This window comes from Leopardus geoffroyi, chromosome D1 (genome assembly GCF_018350155.1).
Source record: "Leopardus geoffroyi isolate Oge1 chromosome D1, O.geoffroyi_Oge1_pat1.0, whole genome shotgun sequence".
Lineage (NCBI taxonomy): Eukaryota > Metazoa > Chordata > Mammalia > Carnivora > Felidae > Leopardus > Leopardus geoffroyi.
Window position 1 is genome coordinate 879913 of NC_059329.1, and position 9313 is coordinate 889225.

The window sequence follows — 9313 nt, forward strand, 5'->3', positions numbered from 1 at the left end:
TAAAAAGGCTCAGTTGTCTGGCCACATACTGACAGCATCCTCCGGAGTCACTCAGCCAAATTAATTGTAACATTGCCTTCTTGCTTAGGTCGTTTGTAACCTAACATTGTTACAGGATAAATGTTTACAGAGTGTGGTTCCCTTTTTTTTTTTTTTTTTTTTAATCTGGTTCTTACCGCATACTACACACAATATTTTAAATTTGCCGTCTTCACTGGGAGACGCCTGTTCATTGCTCATTTTGGTAACACGTTGCTAACACAGCCAACTTACTCATTCAAATGTTTTGTTATCGCCCTGTGTGTTACTTAGTGTGAAATTGTGTTTTGGAAAAAATAAATCACTATGGATAGTAAGGGCAGCTTGGTGTGCTGACAGTATGTCAGGCCCCGTTTGGGAGCCCTGGATGCGCATTAATTCACTTGATTGTCCCCAGCCTTGACCCCTGTGCCCCTGTCCAACCTGGCCTCCAGTCCCGGAAACGGGGCTCAGTACACAACTTATAAAAAGCGTTGTAATTCAGACCTCTGCCCTGAGTTTAACCTCTCCCGCTTCCCCATGTGTACCTGATGCTGTTAGCCATTAGGTCCCTTGTTGGTCACTGTCACTTAGCCATCTTCACATCCCCCTGACACCTTACACACCACAGTGGGCCTCATGGTGTTGACTGAGTATATTCCAGGCCAGACTCTCAGATGGAACGCTTAAGAGACTCACTGTTTTAGAAACAACACTGATATCCTCGAAAGACACTAGTATTCTTTCTAAGACTGTGCCCACCCCCACTCGTGGTCAAGAGGAGCTACGCGAATTTTCAGTTTGTGCTGTGCAGACAACAGGGATTTTTTCCACGTTGCACAATCTGCCTGCTCCTTATCAGATTCCCACACGGCCTGCTTAGGTTTCTGCCTCACTTTTGGCCCCTCTCCCCTTAGGGTCACCGCATCCCAGCTACGTGGCCTTTCTGCGCTTTCTAAATGCGACACGCTCTTTCGCTTCAAGTCTTTGCCTGGAATGTTCTTTCCTTCACCGTTTACCTGACAGATCGTATTCATACTTCAGGTCTTACCTGTCCCTGTATGTTACCTCCTCAGAGAGGTGTTCTCTGACTTCCCCCGCCTGACTTCTATCTCGCAGACTGTTGTACTTTTTCCTCACAATGCTTACTGTGCAACGCAGTTTGTAGTTATAGATTTATTTGTTTAACGTCATACTCCATCGTGAACATTTCCATGGGAACGGGGGCCATGTGTTTTGTTCACCGGCATGTGGCCAGCACACAGCCTGGCCTGGAAAAGGCCCTCACTGAACAAATGAGTGAGTGAGCCACTTTCTGTGAGTGGGGGTGGGGTTTCTTCTTGCTGAGTTCCTGCCATCGATAAAGTGTTATGGCATCATCACCGACCGAGAACCGGGGGCCAAATTCTGCACTCCTTTAGGTAGCAAAGGGCCGTTTTAAAAAAGGAAAGCTCAGTCCAATTCAAAACAGAGTCACGAACAAAGTGGGGTGTGGAGCCGTGTCCTGAATGATGGAGCGCAGTGTTTCAGGAGAGAGCATTTTTAAAAAGGCACAAACACAGGCATTAGAATCCTGATAATGGCAGGGGCGCCTGGGTGGCGCAGTCGGTTGGGCGTCCGACTTCAGCCAGGTCGTGATCTCGCGGTCCGGGAGTTCGAGCCCCGTGTCGGGCTCTGGGCTGATGGCTCAGAGCCTGGAGCCTGTTTCCGGTTCTGTGTCTTCTTCTCTCTCTGCCCCTCCCCTGTTCATGCTCTGTCTCTCTCTGTCCCCAAAAAAATAAACGTTGAAAAAAAAATTTTTTTTTTTTATTTTTAAGAAACTGCTCCTGTTCTTTAAACATGCAAACAACCCAGTCATCACCTGGGGTCTCCAGGCAGGTGCGTGAAGGGGGGGGGGGGGGGGAATAGGGTTACTTGCTGCCAAAAATTGGGGGGTTGTAGGAATCCTTTTGTTTGGTGGTCATTCTGCCGGCAGGATGTATGAGTCACCTCTGTAAAGAGCCTGTCACAAAGGGGTCATCAGGTCAGCTCAAATCATCTTACTGGATAGGTGTGCTTACGGCACAACTTAGGTCATGCCTAGAAAGAGCCATCCACGTACTTTGTCAGACCAAAATTCGGTTCAGAGTAGCTTAGCATCCATAGCGGGTTCTAATGTGATATAATACCATGACCTATTGTACTATTTTGCAAACATACATGGTGTTAGAAAGAAGGCCACAGGCCCAAAAATGGTGTCCCCAAACCAGGGCTTAATACCTAATGGAATTGCGGTTTCAAGCTCCCCAGGAAATAGTCTTCACCGGTCATTCAGGAATTTTCTATTAGCAGCAGTGAGTCAGCCACGGAAGCCCTCTCCATCCCCCGGGGGAAGATGAGGTCATCTGCATAAGACCCCCCCACTTCCCCCTCCTGGGAACAATCCTCTTGCTAACAACTTTCTCGCCCCGTCCTCCTTCCTATAAAACCTTTCATTTCCTCCAGCTAGTCAACCCTCGGAACTCCCCTCCACGTGCAAGAAGAGAGAGAGAGAAAGGATCCCAAGCAGGCTCCGCTGTCAGCACAGAGCCAGACTTGGGGCTCAGTCCCATGAACCGTGAGATTGTGACCTGAGCTGAAATCGAGAGTCGGACACTTAACCGACTGAACCACCCAGGCACCCCCAATTTTGTTTCTTAACAGTAGACACATGCAAAATAATTCACACGGAAAAGCAATGTTGAATTTATTCATAAGAACGTTTTCAATGATTTATCAATCAGTGGCTATTAAAAGTGTCGAACTATAATGTGGTTATTCTCAAAATATTTTGAGAAGGAGGTCTTCAAACTTGAAAATATCGGTGGAAAATAGATTTGTGTGCTCTGACACGGTAGGTCCTTAGCCAGGCTACTGAGCTCTTAAAAGGTACCTTCGTCTAAATTGAGATGCGTGGTAAGTTTAAAATGTGCAATGAATTTCAAAGTTCTAGTACAGAAGAATAGAAAATATTTCAATAATTTATATTTATTACATGTTGACTCATATTTCAGATACATTGGGTTATATAAATATATTATTACAAATAAACTCACTTGTTCCTTTTTACTGAATATGGTTACTGGAAATTTAAAATTACTTATGTAGATGACATTACATTTCTTTTTTTTTTTTCTTTTTTTTTTAACGTTTATTTATTTTTGAGACAGAGAGAGACAGAGCATGAGCAGGGGAGGGGCAGAGGGAGAGGGAGACACAGAATCGGAAACAGGCTCCAGGCTCTGAGCTGTCAGCACAGAGCCCGATGCGGGGCTTGAACTCACAGACCGCGAGATCATGACCTGAGCGGAAGTCGGATGCTTAACGGACCGAGCCACCCAGGCGCCCCGACATTACATTTCTATTGGACAGCCAGGTCTAGATAAATAGTGTTGCTCTTAATTTTCTCACTTCCAAGACATTAGAGACTCATCAGAGTGTATACAAAGGTAATGTGCACTATAAAATATTATTCTCTCTAGGAAGCTACTCTGTGTCACCTGTGAGCTCCTAGGCATGGCACTTCTAGAACTTATGTCCAAGGTATACACTCCATAAATACTTCTTAAAAGAATGAAAGAGTTAAAGAATTTGCTCAAGGCCATACAACCCAAGGAAAAGCAGCAGAGATTAAAGTAAAGGCTGTTTCATTTTCATGCTTAAGTTTAGTACATTGTGACGTGTTGGATATATTGCAAAGAGAATCATTTCATGCTGTCATTTTTAAAAATATATGTTTTCCATATTTATGTAATCTCGTTTACATAAATGGGCATGGGGAGAATGCGACTTTCTAAGTCACCTAACAGTTCTGTATATTTATTTATTGCACTTTTTCAAGGCTTTCTAACAATATTAACTATGGCCTCAGCTGTCCGGAGTCACCCGCATGATTGCTGTCTGGGAAACCCCAGACCTGCCTCAGCTTTGTGGGTCCTAGAAATCTTTTATCTTTGCCTCCTTTGTCAGGACATACAGAAAGAACCAGCTCCCCTCTGCCTTGTATTTGCCCGCATGACTGCTTGTGACTATTTTTCTGCACTCGTAAGGCTTTTCCTTGGGATTGTGATTCCTTTTGTGATAAGTTCAAGGAGGATGCGGAGGCTGATTAAAGACACGGCAACAGGTGGCAGCAGCGTATAACGTGAGCGCTGCTTTGGTGGTGCCTCGACAGTGTGCAAGCAGAAGACCCTCACAGCAGACCTTCCAGAAACCAAGAGGTGGGGCCACCGCTAGCAGGGAGGCTCACTTGTGAAGTTGCACAACAGCTGGACGGGGAAGCTCGGAGTCAGGAGGCCAAGAGGGCAGCGGCGGCCTAGGGGCTTTTGTAGCCTGAGGGCTTGTCTTTAGCTAGGCAGGCAAAGCAGGCAGGCAAAATAGCGTTATTTTAAAGCAATGAGATGTGTGAAATTTTGAGTTTGGCGCAGGCAAGCTTTTGAGCGACTGATCCCAGCCTGCTGTGAAGAAGTAAATGGTCTGAGGGGCGCCAGGTGACTCACTAGGTTAAGTGTCCGACTCTTGATCTCAGGTCATAATCTCATGGTTCGTGAGATCGAGCCAGGAGATGAGCTCTGTACTGACAGTATGGAGACTGCTTGGGATTTTCTCTCTCCCTCTCTCTCTGCCCCTCCCCTGCTGCTTCTCTCTCTCACAAAATAAATAAATAAACATTAAAAAAAAGAGAGAGAAGTAAATAGTATGAGGCCCGTATATAGGGACCACATTTAACCCATATGTTCAACACCCTTATCATCCTAACTTTTAATTCATTGATTTTTTTTTTAAGTTAGAGCTGCTGAGATTTTAATTCATATTAAATGATTAAAGTTTACTTATTAAGCTTTTAAATATTTCTGAAATGTAGAAAATTTGACTTTGATAGACAACACAGTTTTAAAGCTGCCATGAACATTCAGCTTCTCCAGGAGAGAGCCCTACAAACTTTTCTGCAGTCATCTTGGTCAAGTCTTCATATGTAAAATATGCTGATTAAAGCAAGTGAGTTCAGATTCTTTCTAGTTCCCCTCAAAACCCTAATGAAAAGGTTTTATATATTGAAAACACAAAACAAAGTCTTAAGACAGAAATATAAAGCGATTTAAAAAAAAAAAACAGGTGGAAATGTAGTGCTTGGAATGCTTGTAAGTAACTAAAAGTTGGACCAAAGAACCGCAATGGGGCCGAAATGTTCCAGTGCTTAATGTCCTGGGTTCTGTTCATTCCTTTCACTGAAGTATTTCAAAAATTCAGGAAAGTATACATTTCATCTGTGTACTCAGTGGTACCAGAAAATGCCACCCCAAAATGTGTCTGTTTGCTGTGTGGATTCTTTTGAGCTGAAGGCCCTTGAGAACCATCACATGCTGGAAAAACTCTAAAAACGGCACAAGTTTTCCTTTCCCGAACAGAAATTTACATTTACAAAGTAAATTTCCATTTGTAGACATGTCTCCCTCTGAAGGATCAGGAAGAGAAGGACTCTTGATCTTACCAATGCAGAGGGCATGGTCTTAAATCCGCCAAAACACATCTTACTAAGAAACTCTTACCATATTTTTCCTGGTCATTTTCCTATGACTTTCCTCTCTCACCCAGAATCCCCAAACCTCTTTTCCTTTGTTGGTGTTTAAACCCGAGTTCTAACTACCTCTTCCGGTTACACATTACTGAGGGTTCTCATACGTACATGTGTGATGCACATTTTAGTAAACTCTTTTTCTCTTGTTACTATATCTTGGTCCAGTCTAGTTTACAGGACCCCAGCTGGAGAACCTTCCCTGCAGTATATGACTATGTACTATAAAATAATTTTCTCAGTGTGTCTGGGGTGGCTCAGTCAGTTAAGCATTCGGCTCTTGGTTTCGGCCTAGGTCATGATCTCGTGGTTCGTGAGTTCGAGCCCCATGTTGGGCTCTGGGCTGACAGTGCAGAGCCTGCTCGGGAATCTCTCTCTCTCTCTCTCTCTCCCTGTCTCTCTCTGCCCCTCTCCTGCTTGTGCTCTCACTCTCTCAAAATAAAGGTAAATTCTTTTTAAATAATTTTCCCTCTACCCTTCTGAGTTCATGACTATGAGATTAACAAGAGAAGAAGAAACAGCAGTTCAACACGTACACCTTACACATACATGGGAAAAACTAGTAACTCCTTGAATTGGCCTAAGTACAGGCTTAAATACCTTCTTCAGCTAAAGACCAAAGAAAATAAAGGTACAAGGAGGCCGGTTCTGGGAGGCTAGCAGGAAAAGTTCAGGAAAGAAGGGCGAGGTTTGTCCTGCAGATTTAAGTCTGCGCCTTCTCCGCAGGCCAAGCCCCGCATCTTCTGTCTGCCTTCCCTTCTCCCAGTCTTAGCAAGAATCCCGCTACTTCTGCTTAGTGAGAATGTCCCCACCCTTGATATCTGAACAAATTTCTTACCCTCCACCTTTGATGTGTAAGCCCTTAGCCTGTCTTCAACCAGAATCCCCCTGCCCTTGATGACTCCATGAACCCCCTCATTCTGCTGGTTGGCTGTAAATCCTTCGCTGCCTTGGTGGGATTCAGACTCGAGCGTGCTGTGTCTCCCTGTTGCAATGCTCTTATTGCAACCGTCCTGAATAAAGTCTCCCTTACCTGTTCTCACCTGTTGACATTTCAACAAGTGTCAGAATAAGGTTTTCTTTAGCAGTACCACATAATCAATCCTAACATTTTTTTATACTTTTTAAAAATACATAAAATGTTACATATGCAATTGGTACACATGAAAAGATGTTCAATCTCATTCAGAATAGAGCAATTAAATTAAAACTATACTGAAATACTATTAATCTAACAGACTGGCAAAAATCTGCAGGTTTGACAATGTACTCCCCTGCTGAAGCTGTGCAGAGAAAGGAACTCACATATATTGCTGGCTGGATTGTAAAACACTAGCACTTCTATGGAAGGGGAGGGGTGTTTGGCCATGTCTAGCAAAATTACATATGAATTTACCATTTGACCTTAAGTCCAACTTCTGGGAATATATCTTAAAATAAGGTGTATGTTTGTGATTATTCATTATAGTACTATTTGTAAAAGCAAAACATTGGAAACCACCAAGATGTTCATCAAGAGGGAAGTATTTGAATAATTATGATACTAGTTGAATATATTATGGTACATCTATACAACGGACTACTGTGCAGAAGTGGGGAATCTCTCTCTACATATACACCCGTATTGAGTGATCTCCAGAATGTATTATTAAGTGAAAAAAGGGAGAAGAATGTATGCTGCCATCTATCTAAAAAAAGGGGAGATATGGATAAATATATGATTAACTACAACTTGAAAAAAAAAATGAACCATAAAAAATGTTTAAATCATTACCTATGGGTTAGGAAGGGAGTAGAATGGAGACAGGGTTTTTCAGCGTGAAGGAAGGGAAGGATGTACGATCAACGAACTGGAATTCAAAGTAAGATTCATGATGCATTTTATTATAAAAATATGCACCCCCAACCCCCCCCCCCCAAAACGCAAGACTATATTACCTGGCTCTCTTCATGAAACAGGTTATAAAAACAATACAACTCGAGAAGAATCAGCACCACAAACATTCAGATTTATGATACTTGAAAACTACCACTCAATGAACCGGGACACTTTGAATAAATGCTTATTACAGGTATGGGTAAGAAATGTAGAACACCAGCCCAGGGAGCAAAGACTACTAGGGCCAGGTTAAAAAGGACTCAGGAACCAAGGTGAATAAGATAAAACCTGAGCCCTAAGGCGGAGTAGAATTTTGCCATCCCAAAATGTGTTTGACGTAAGAATTTTTTTGAGCTGGTTATTTTTAAGAAACAGCAGACACAGGATAAACTCTGAAAACCAAGTAGAAGTTGCCCTTTGTAAGAGATGTTTCTGTGTACAAGGGAAATCCCCATTTGTAAGGGTGTCTTCTTGGCATTACCAGGAAGAGGGGGATGATCACATCTCTAGAAATTCTTATCAATGGAGAAGGCAAGGACTTATATCTGCATAGAAGCTTTTACCCTTGTCAACTGTGCTTTTCTTGTAACTTCCCTTAACTGACTCCCCACCCCAACGTCTGGTCTTCAGCTGAAGGTGGTGTTTAAGGCGATGACTTCCCCCATTTCACGGAGTTTTTGTTTTCCCGTCTCTCCCATGGTATACAGGAGGTATACATGTTATTAAACTTGTGTTTGTTTTTCTCTTCTTCATCTTTGTGCCACCGGGGCGTGTCAGCCAAGAACCTAGAAGGATGGAGGAGAAAGTTATTTCCCCCGCCCACCAATAATGACAAGAACTGAATGGAGTACAAGTCATGAAATAGGTTTAATCCCCGAATTCATAATGATAGCTGTTCACTTTCAGGGTTTTTATCCACCAGGAATTGAATAGCTTAGGTCACGTTCTAATTTCATTTTCCTCTGGAATAACCATTCGTTTAGCCCTACTTATTGACCAGTTAATCCTTTTCTCCCTAATGTGTAATACCAACATCACATCGAATTCATATATACATGAGTACGTATTTTTTTCTGGGCTCATCTTGTTCCTGTATTTGTCCACCCACGTGCTAATACCATACCCTTTCAGTTACTACAGCTTCATCATATAACTTGGTGTCTGGAGGACAAGTCCCTTCAGTCCTATTTTTTCGCAAAATTGTCTCAGATTCTGTGTTTTTCCTACATGAATGTGAAAAGTGTTAGAATGGCAACCTCAGCAAAAATATATATCCTATTTTTAAAAATTACCACCAACTCCACACTGGAAATATGAAGAAGTGGGTAACTGAATAAATTTAACAGTAAACCACCAGGTTCTACAAGATTAAGGTTAAAAAGCAGTATTTGTTATACCTGAATGTTATTACATACTTTTTGGGAAGAGTATTTAAGGCTTTTGAGTGCTTCAAATGTGAAATGTTCCCTAGACGGAAGTGTATTCATTATCTTACTTTTTTTGGTCAGGACAAGAACTGAAAAAGAGAAATAATCTTGACTTGAGAACGCAGTGTTGCTACATGTATTTTCCCACCTATATTTGGAAGGTTCTGCAACTTTCCGAGAAACAGGGACTGAGCTGCACTCCGACCCAGTAGGGAGGCATGTGCGCGTATTTGGAAGTGTTTAGTCACCGGGAGCCCTGTGTCCTGTTCGGTGACCCGGCAGAGGGGACAGGGGCAGGAAACGGAGACCGCTCAGGTCCTGGAATTCCCCGGCCGCCTGACCACGTGGCTCGCAAGCTGGGAGTCTGGAAAGGTCGCCCCCAGGGTCCCCGCGAGA